The following is a 9850-nucleotide window of genomic DNA, read 5'->3' as shown; positions in this document are numbered from 1 at the left end:
GGGAGACATACACCCTAACGCACTATCAACCTGAGCACTTTTGTGGTACACTTTACGGAAAAACTATCACGACTATTTATTTGTGCTTTAACATAGTATTTTTTATTTATATGAAGATGGGTTTTCATCGGTCAGTCAAGGTTTGGTTACTATTAAAAATAAAAAATAAAACTGCCTTTTAAAGATTATTACCACGTAGACTACCACGCAGAAAAACGACGCGAGCCCTCACAATCTCGGCTCTTATCTAGTCACTTAGAACTTATGTTACAATTTGTAATTTGTTTTCAATCACAGAATCGAAAATATTTTTTTGACTTCGTTCACTTCTTTAATTTTCAATAAAAAAAATTGTTTTATTTCTGAGTAGATTTTAGGAAAATACTTTCAGAAAGTTAATATTAGCTATGGTGCCTACCACCGGTTCGGAAACTATCCCGGCGAAAAGAACCGGCGTAAGAAACTCGCACGGGTCCCACTTTTTTTTACCATAAAAAAGTGAGATAAAAAATTAATCTTTTAAAATAAAATTTACAATGCTGTAACTTAAAATTATACAATGTCAACATACATACAATATATACATAAATAATATTTACCTCTTTTCGATATTGAATGTAGGAGTTAGCACTTAATGCCTTATTCATAAAACCATTTGGTTAAAAGCAAAACGCTTCCCAATCAATTTACTCCGAGCAATTTTTCAGCGCCGGCAACTTTTTCGACAAAACCGGGATCTGAATATTAATTGGGAATAATGAAAGAGCCTTTACAGCGCTGTAATAAAATCGTCTATAAACTGGTCCGGACTAGATTTAACAGCTTAAATTAATGGTACATCTGCCTTTTAATTGTACTCAATTTATTATTGTTAATTTAAGTATCCGGGATAGCATAGACTCATAAAAAAATTAAGTATCCACGGTTAGAATAGCTACGAATGATTTGAAACGCGGAGAGTTAATGATAAAAAAAATATAATAGAATATTCTTAATACTGAAAACATGAGTAATTTACTGTCGAACTTATAGAGATTTAATAAAAATTAACTTTAATTTGCTAAAGATTTTGACATAAGCTTAATTATGATATTCTGTCATTAAAAATGTAAGTACTTACTCGTAATAATAATTAAACTTAGAGTGTGGCTGTAAATAACCACAACTTAAAATATGTTGCTTTAAACAAAAGTGAAAAGAATGAGAATGTATAGTTTTTTAAAGCAAGAAAAATAACTGTAAAGTTAATAATTGCGGTGCCAATTGAACCAATTTGAAGCAATATTTTCTGGTATTATATTCAGCATAAACAGGACATTACTGTGAAACCTCTCAGTAAACGATGAAGTCAGGGCCGGTTTTAGCACTACCAACGCCCTGGGCGAGATTTCTTTGGCTCCCAGGGTTCTGGTAGTGCTAAAAAAGGCGGCGCCCCTTTTGTATGCGTTCGGTGCCACTTTTTATCCGGTGCCCTGGGCGGTCGCCCAGCGTCGCCTCCCCCCTAACGTCGCTACTGGATGAAGTACGTTTGTGCTATCAGCAGCATGCACGTATGTTGAGACCTCATTTATTCTGCTTTGTATAGGATGTAACGCGCTTGGATCTGTTCAAGACAGTCTAGAAACTGAAGTAGGAAATTTAATGTACACATGCTTTAGGTATTCAAGTAACAGCTTGGCTTATATTCTAAGATTTTGAATAATTGCTGAGTATAATAACTATTTTTAGTCATATTTGATATCCATCGATACTAATATTGTAAATTCGAAAGTGTGTCTGTCTGCCTGTCTGTCTATCTGTCTGTTACTTCTTTATGCTTAAATATACTTAACCGATTTTGATGAAATTAGGTCTGAAGATACTTTGAGTCCGGGACTTTAGAAAATGTACGCTTCCACCCAATAAAGGAATTTTGACGCAACAGAGTTGCGAGCGTCCGCGTCATCTAGTGAATTATATTATGATGTGAGATAATTATAATATTGTGGTCATGAACAATTTTAAGACCTTTAAGAGTGAAGAGGTAACAGACAGGCAGATACACTTTGGCATTTATAATATTAGTAAGAATCATTATAGAAGAATATCCGTGGACAGTCGCAGTCCCGTCTAATCTGGATTAAATCTATTTTTACTGAAATTAATTTCTTTTCTCTATCCTCGTGAAATCAATTTCCGTGGATATGGCTCAGCGTCCGTGCCATTTTAATATAGTGTCACTCAGTTATAAAATTAAAAATGCAAAAATATTTTAAGATAATATTCCCTTTAAAGTAACTAAAGTCTGATCGAGGTCATCGCAATATTATACATATTTGATTAAAACATTATAAGGGTGTAACAAAAAAAGTATATTATAACCTTAAGGTATGCATCCCTTTATGTCCACTATAAAAATAGCGCTGAAGGAGTATTTTTTGTGACTTGTATGGACAAGCGCCCCAGCTTCATGAATTCCCTAATAATTACTTTTAACGCTTTTTCAGCGATGCTACCTTTACAGTGAACTTTATACAGGGGACTCATACATTTTCACTTTGTTTCTTACACCCTGTAGATACACCAGTGATGAAGGTGAGATGAGATAATGGTAACGACGATTGATGATGATGATGATGAATTACACCCTGTGTCACGACTTACAGATATACCAGTATGGATGATAATGATAATGATGATGATGATGTTTTACCACAACTCACAAAATATGCAATTTACAATTTACTTACTTAGAAATTTTAAGACAATATTTCCCATGGAGATTGGTTCTCGGTGGAACATGCTGTTTGATTTCACAGATGAAGCTATGAATACGAAATATGCTTAACCTGTATGTCACATAAGCTTTGTCCAGACTGTGCCTTTTTCTGTTCGTCAAGGGCATACGTTATAGCGCAGTTAACAGCGAATGTGAGGCATGCCCGCGACGCATGCACTCTGACCGTATCCAAAACTTCAAAAATGACAATATTGGCGTTGCGTTCCTTGACGCATGAAATTATTGAATGCGCCAATATGAAAGTTGATGACGAAATTCTATTCAATATTGCTTACAATTTATATATAGTAAGAGCGCTTTAGAAGTCTTGAAAAACAGTATCATTTTAATCCTACTAATATTATAAAGGCGAAACTTTGTGAGTTTGTATGTTTGTTACTTCTTCACGCTTAAACGGCTGGAGCGATTTCGACTAAACTTAACAAGGAGTTAGCTGACATCCTGGATTAACACATAGGCTACATTTTCAAACGGTTTCCAAAATAGTCCAGGAGGAATCGGCGCATGAGTACCGAAAACTATTCCACCTCAATTTTTTTATGCGATTCTCTTCAAATTGTCCTCTTGATGATATAAGTGCATGTTGCCATGGCGCAACCCGGTGCCATATTGTTTAAACCAAAATTGTTTAAACAATTGCAAGGAATTGTTATTTATCAACCGGACATTTTTTTTAATATTCTTTATTGAAATATCAATAAAAAAGGTCCTATGACTTTTCACGGTAAAGTTAATATTTATAAAGATATGAATTTTTAAAGGTTAAAAAAAACTCAAATTCGGGTACTTTCGAGTTTTCGAAACATGAAAAATAAAAGTATTAAAAAAAATATTAATACGTGAGAGAAAAACTTTGTAACCCTTTTTACGAAAAATGGGGAAACGTAGGTGCATGGAATTTCGCACAGTTATAGTTTATATTGTGAAGGAGTGCATCGAGCTAATATTATTTTAAAATTATGCTTTTATCCAAGGACGTTGAAATAATAGCCGGACGGATCGTCATCAAGAAAAAAGTGAAGCATAACAATGGCGCCATTTTCACTATGTGTGAGAGAATTGAGTGTTGCCATATATGTAAAAAATTTCCCCGACTATATTCCGTTCCAGAATTAATTTGACGAATTTGTTTCACGGGTCAAAATGTCTTCTGTCAAAAGCTATAAATACTCGACATGTTAATAATACTACCTCTAATTCTGTAACAACATAATAAAGTGCGACAACTGACAAGGCTTTAAATGAATGTGGGCGGGGGCGCTGCTGGTAAAGGAGAACTGTCAAAAATGTCGTTTTTGTATAATGGCAGCGTTAGTTCCTTTTTTCGCCACGTTCATTTAAAGCCTTGTCGAGCTTTAAGTGTGAATTATTTTATTATGCAGCAACACGGTTGATGAGGTAAATGGTTTTGAAATGAAACAAAGTGATACAACTGGTAGTTAATATTTTTATTGACACAAGTGAAATTTATAACACTCCTCCCCGCCCCGTCTCATAGTCTAAGTGATAAGTTGAGAATGGCGAAATATAGAGATAAGGGTCATAAAAATACGTGCGATAGCTCATTAGATTCGGGAAGACGTCTAGAAAAATGTATCGGAAGCGTGTATTAGCACACAAAAATTGCAAAAGTTATAAGCAAATTAGGTTGCAAAAAAAAAGGTATTATGTTTTTTGTTAAAAGCTCCGAAACTATTAACATTTAAGAAATTTTAAAAAAAGATTCTTAAAGAAGAGAAAATTTCCATAAAAAATCCCAACTCCCGGAATTCTATCTCTATTATTTGTCATTTTAATTTAACGCTGAAAGTAAGCCTCCGCACGGCATTTTTAGGTAGCGCGCGTGGCTTCAAAACCGAGCACGTCACACTGATTATTTTTTTAAAGGTATTAAATATTAATTTCAAATTTTCAAAAACTTATGGTGTATTCCGAACACTTCAAAGAATTTGCTTCCGTTGGGAATTTAACTTAAAGTTAATTTTTCAACAAATTAGACAAATGTTAACTAACGAAATTTTTTCGAACTTCCGTCCTCATTGTACTTTAAAGAAAACGTTTAAATAATTTTCGTAAAATTTTTCACTTCGTGGAGCCCTTGATATAAACATACTTAACAAGATCACTCCATAAAAGTTTAAAATAATGTCATACTTTGTTTATAATCATTTTTTAACTTGAACAAAAAACTAGAAATCCACGTAATATTGTCAAAAAAAAGTTGTTTCATTTATTGTCACGTAATTGATTTCATATCAATGAAGGACATGTATTAACTAAAAAAAAAATTTTTTTCCGCCATTCGCTAATAAAAAATTTATAAACCTATTTCGATGCTTTTAAAATTTCTTACCTATATTCTTACCTATATTCTCTTAAAAATATTATGACTTTTAGAAACAAAAAAATTTCTTAATAAAAATTTTTTATTGTTTATAATCGTTTTTTAAATATTTCTATTGTTTAAATTATTATTTTAGAAAAAAAAATCCTCTTAGAAATCATGATTGATTGTCCTCAATATGGTTACAAAATCAAACATTTTTTTATCAACAATTTCATTGTTTATTTACTTAAAAATTTGTTATTAAAAAAAATCTGAACTTTTTATATTCTTTTCCGGAAACTCTTAAATGCCAAGTGGGACGGCCCATACAAAGTGGTTACCCGATTGAATGATGTGACTTATAGGATTCAAAAGCCACTAAGAGGGACATTCAAAGTGGTGCACATAGACCGTCTGGCGCGTTACCATGGCAGTAACAATGATGCTCGGGACGAGCATCTCTAAGAGGCGAGTAGTGTTATGGTACATGGTATACGGACGCTAGGTGGTACATGCTCGAGCCTCCTAGAATGTTCCACTTGTTTACTTGTTTATGTGAATCGGGAACTTTCTGGAATTCGTCTCGCCATATAAAAAGCCGCAGGTAGACGGCCTCTTTCTCTCCAAATCCTCGAACCCTAGCACGTAACAATATGTTATCTTACCTATGAAAGGTTATTCCTTGATGTTTTTTATGTAAGGTTGTATTGTTCTTGCACCATTTTACAACACAAGATGGCATATTTATTTTTATTTATGAATTACAAAAACGTTACACCGCGATGCAGTCTAATTGCGTAATGGCGGTACGATCGGCTTATTACAGTGCGAGTGTGTGTGTAAGATGTGTACGTATGATCGCTTCGGCTTATTAAGAGTGCTTCACTTTTTTCTTAATGGCGATCCGTCCGGCTATTATTTCAACGTCCTTGCTTTTATCATATATATTTAGGTATATATTATGTCTATGTTTTAACCTTTTTTAACAAATAAAACGTTACACACACTACGACACTGCTACTAGGAAAAATGACAGATTTTTGAGTGACAAGCCTGTACATACGAATTATAGATACTCTTTTATTTATGGTTGAAGTCTGTTGACAATAAGTTGACAAATTGAAAATGGATTATTTTTTTTTTTATTTAATTTTAGATACTATTCGACAATGCTTAAACGGCCAGTCTGAGATCAGCTGAGTCCCAGAGACAAGAATTGAAAAAAACTATGATGAAGTCAATATTTTTTACAAAATATAGGTAGCAGTCCTTATGTCGTTGCAAGTAAGGTCGAATTTCGACCATTGGGCGATCTCTAGTTTAAAAAAATATATCATCAGGAGGGCAATTTGAAGAGGATCGCATAAAAAATTCGAGGTGGAATAGTTTTCGGTACTCATGCGCCGATTTCTCCTGGACTAAAATGGAGGAGATGTAAACCGGTCACCGTCACCGAAACCGGTGGGGAGTATTATTTATTCGGTAGTAGAGTGCCATTATATCGACATAATTTTATGCTATTCACAATTCACACCTAATTGCTTCAAGTTATGCAAACACAAAGGAAATAAAAGCTTTGTAAAAGTTTCGACAAATATGGTTCAATTAATAAAAATGACGGTTTTTGTTAAAAAAAAGCTCTCGACTCGTGTTGGAAGTGACAGAGATTGATAAGGTCCAAGATTTTACGTCTAAATAAGGTGTTGGAAAGTAAAATTGCGAGCTACCGATTTAAGCCTTATTAACATAGCAATAAGGTTGATTTACGATACGCCATATACGTCGCTGACCGTACGTCTAGGTGATAACGGGAAAAGTTGGAAGGCGTGATTTATGAAAGCACTTTCATCTGGGATGCATCTACTGCAACTTTTTAATACAAGCCTTGAAACTTCTTCAAAGTTGTCATTATTAACACATTATAAACGAATGAATGGGAACAATACTCGTAGAAACACAGGAACAGTAACGCACTTACAACACTTCTAATCCATAAATTATTCTTAAGTTCTTCTTATTTCCACAATGTCTATATAAATAAAAATTAATTTAAAATTTTATTAGTCAAGATAAGACTCGAAAACGGCTGAACCGATTTGGCTAATCTCGATCTTCAATTGTACGTGGAAAAGTCCAGGGAAGGTTTATAATATTACGAGGAAATAGTTAAAGAAATGAAGTTCGCCGAGAAATCTAGTTAAAAAAAGTAAATCATCTTCATGCAATCCAAATCCGGCTCACTCACACATAAACGTGATTTCTAGTAGGTAACAATGCAACGCAGAGTCATGCCCCAAAAACTTTTGTGCTGCTATTTACGTCTATAATATTTATATTCATTGTAGCAAGTAATACCTACGAATAATAAAAACTAAGGAAACGTAACTCCCATACTTCAATCGTTTTGAATTTGGTTCCTTTTCGCACACTAAAATAAGGCAATATAACTGTTCTGCGAAACACAACATTCAAATTGACAAATTAAGGCCGTTGACAATAATTGTCACTTCTATAATTACACAAAATGTTTGCATGTATTTGGGCCTTTTTTGCATAAAGTATGCATGTATTCGGGTCACATTTTGATATTAATTGTAGAATCGGAACAATTTTTTTGACACAGTTACCTTTCCTTTGTTTTTATTATTCGTACCTTATTTTCCTGTTCTGAGGGTAATACGCTGTAAAATTTCATCTAGATTACCGGAAAATTCACAACAGCACGTATATAAAGTCTATAAAGCGTTTTATAAATAAAATTTCTCCCCACATATCAGCGCATTCCATCGTTCGGTTTACGAGAGTATAAAATGAAATCATACGATCAACTTTACTCTCACACAAAATAATCTAGGCAATAATTCAGGCTGAAGTGGGCTGAAGCGGACGGAATGAAGGGGGAGCCACCTGTTGCTATGGTTACAATTACACAAAATTATATTTACTCTTCACTAGACCTTGTTGCCTCGGCTTAAGAGCTATTTTATTTATCCCCAACAATGTTTGCTTTGATAGAATCGGAATTTACGTTAGCCATTGTCATATTATACGCGGCGAAGAAAAACATGTGTGATATATTTTCTTTGTGTTTGCACAATTTTTGCTACCTTTCTACATTGGCCAAGATGGACAATAAGCCTGTATTTGTCTATCTTGACCAATGTTATAAACATGAAGAGGAGCTTACTATGATAACCTCCTCTTGATGGTTTATTCATGGCTATGACTGACGCAGCTAACATCATACGAGCAACATTGTACATAGCTGCGCAAACATGGTTATTCGTCAACGCTGATGGGCCAGGCGTAGATAGCCATTGTGGCTAGAAACTATAAAGTATAAAAATTATTTGTATAACGGCACTACAGCAACCTAGTGTGTTCTCTATAGGAAAAAATATTATTTACTTAAAATGTCCACTAAAGCTGATCGCACATATTTTGTCAGCACCGCGGTACGCGTCAAACGCAACACATACCTACACGAAATGCGGCACAGTACGGTGCGGACGAATGTGTGAGGTTCCATAATATAATTTCATACAACGAATTCTAAAATGCGGCGCGTTCGACACGTGCGTGCGATCAACTTTATAGTTTCTGTACGTTTTCATACACAACAAAAATATTGCTGACTGGCAACACAACGTCGAAACTTGAAATTGACTTGACATAACATGCCACTCCCTCCTGCACGGTGCCTCCGTCGCATCAACGCATCCCGTTGCGACGACGTAATAGAGCAACGTATCTTTGCTCATATCATGTGACGTTGACGTGGGAGAGCCATGCTTCGGCACGAATGGGCCGGCTTGACCGGAGAAATACCATGGACTCACAGAAAACCGGCGTGAAACAGCGCTTGCGCTGTGTTTCGCCGAGTGAGTGAGGCCCAATCCCCTACCCTTTTCCCTTCCCTACCCTCTCCTATTTCCTTCCCTACCCTCCCCTATTCCCTTTCCTACCCTCCCCTATTACCCTATTCCCTCTTAAAAGGCCGGCAACGCACCTGCAGCTCTTCTGATGTTGCGAGTGTCCATGGGCGAGGGAAGTTGCTGTCCATCAGGTGACCCATTTGTTCGTTTGCCCCCTTATTTCATAAGAAAAAAAACATGATATGTGGTACTTAAGTACCATGTCCAATGTCCATGCCACACGATCCGGTGCGGCGGCGGTGCGGCGCCTGATCGGTGCCGCTCCAGTTTCCTATATTATAAAAATGTATGGTATGACCACGGAACTAATACAATTAGCTCCGTGGGTATGGCACACGGCGCCGTCCGATGCGCTCCGGCGCTACACCGCACGCGCACCGGAATCGAGACGAGGCGGGGAGGGGTGTATGTATTGGTGGAGCTCGAGTCTGTCGCTGCGAATCCGGTAGTCCGGCGAGATGACCTCCGATGCGGCACTGCACCGCGTCGTGTAACATGGCTGTTAGTTGTTACAGACATCACACGACACCATGTACCTATAACGCCAACTTGAATTAATTTACCTGTACCAACATAGTTTCGGATTAGTCGTATAGTAATTAAGTGTCAGTTGGTGTTGGTGTAATTGCCCAAACGCCAACAGCCCGAGGCCTGTCGTCGAAACACAATTAGTGCATGAGGTAAACTCTGTTGCACCTTGCCACCAAACATATCGATACAATAATTTTAAGCCATATCACCTGAAGAGTAGAGTTGAAATTACACTGGATAGTTCTCTGATTCTCTCAAATTGCTAATGACGTTAAAAAT

The sequence above is a fragment of the Aricia agestis genome, chromosome 14 (genome assembly GCF_905147365.1).
Source record: "Aricia agestis chromosome 14, ilAriAges1.1, whole genome shotgun sequence".
Taxonomy (NCBI): domain Eukaryota; kingdom Metazoa; phylum Arthropoda; class Insecta; order Lepidoptera; family Lycaenidae; genus Aricia; species Aricia agestis.
The sequence above is the reverse complement of the archived record's forward strand: the minus strand, read 5'-3'. Positions refer to the sequence as shown.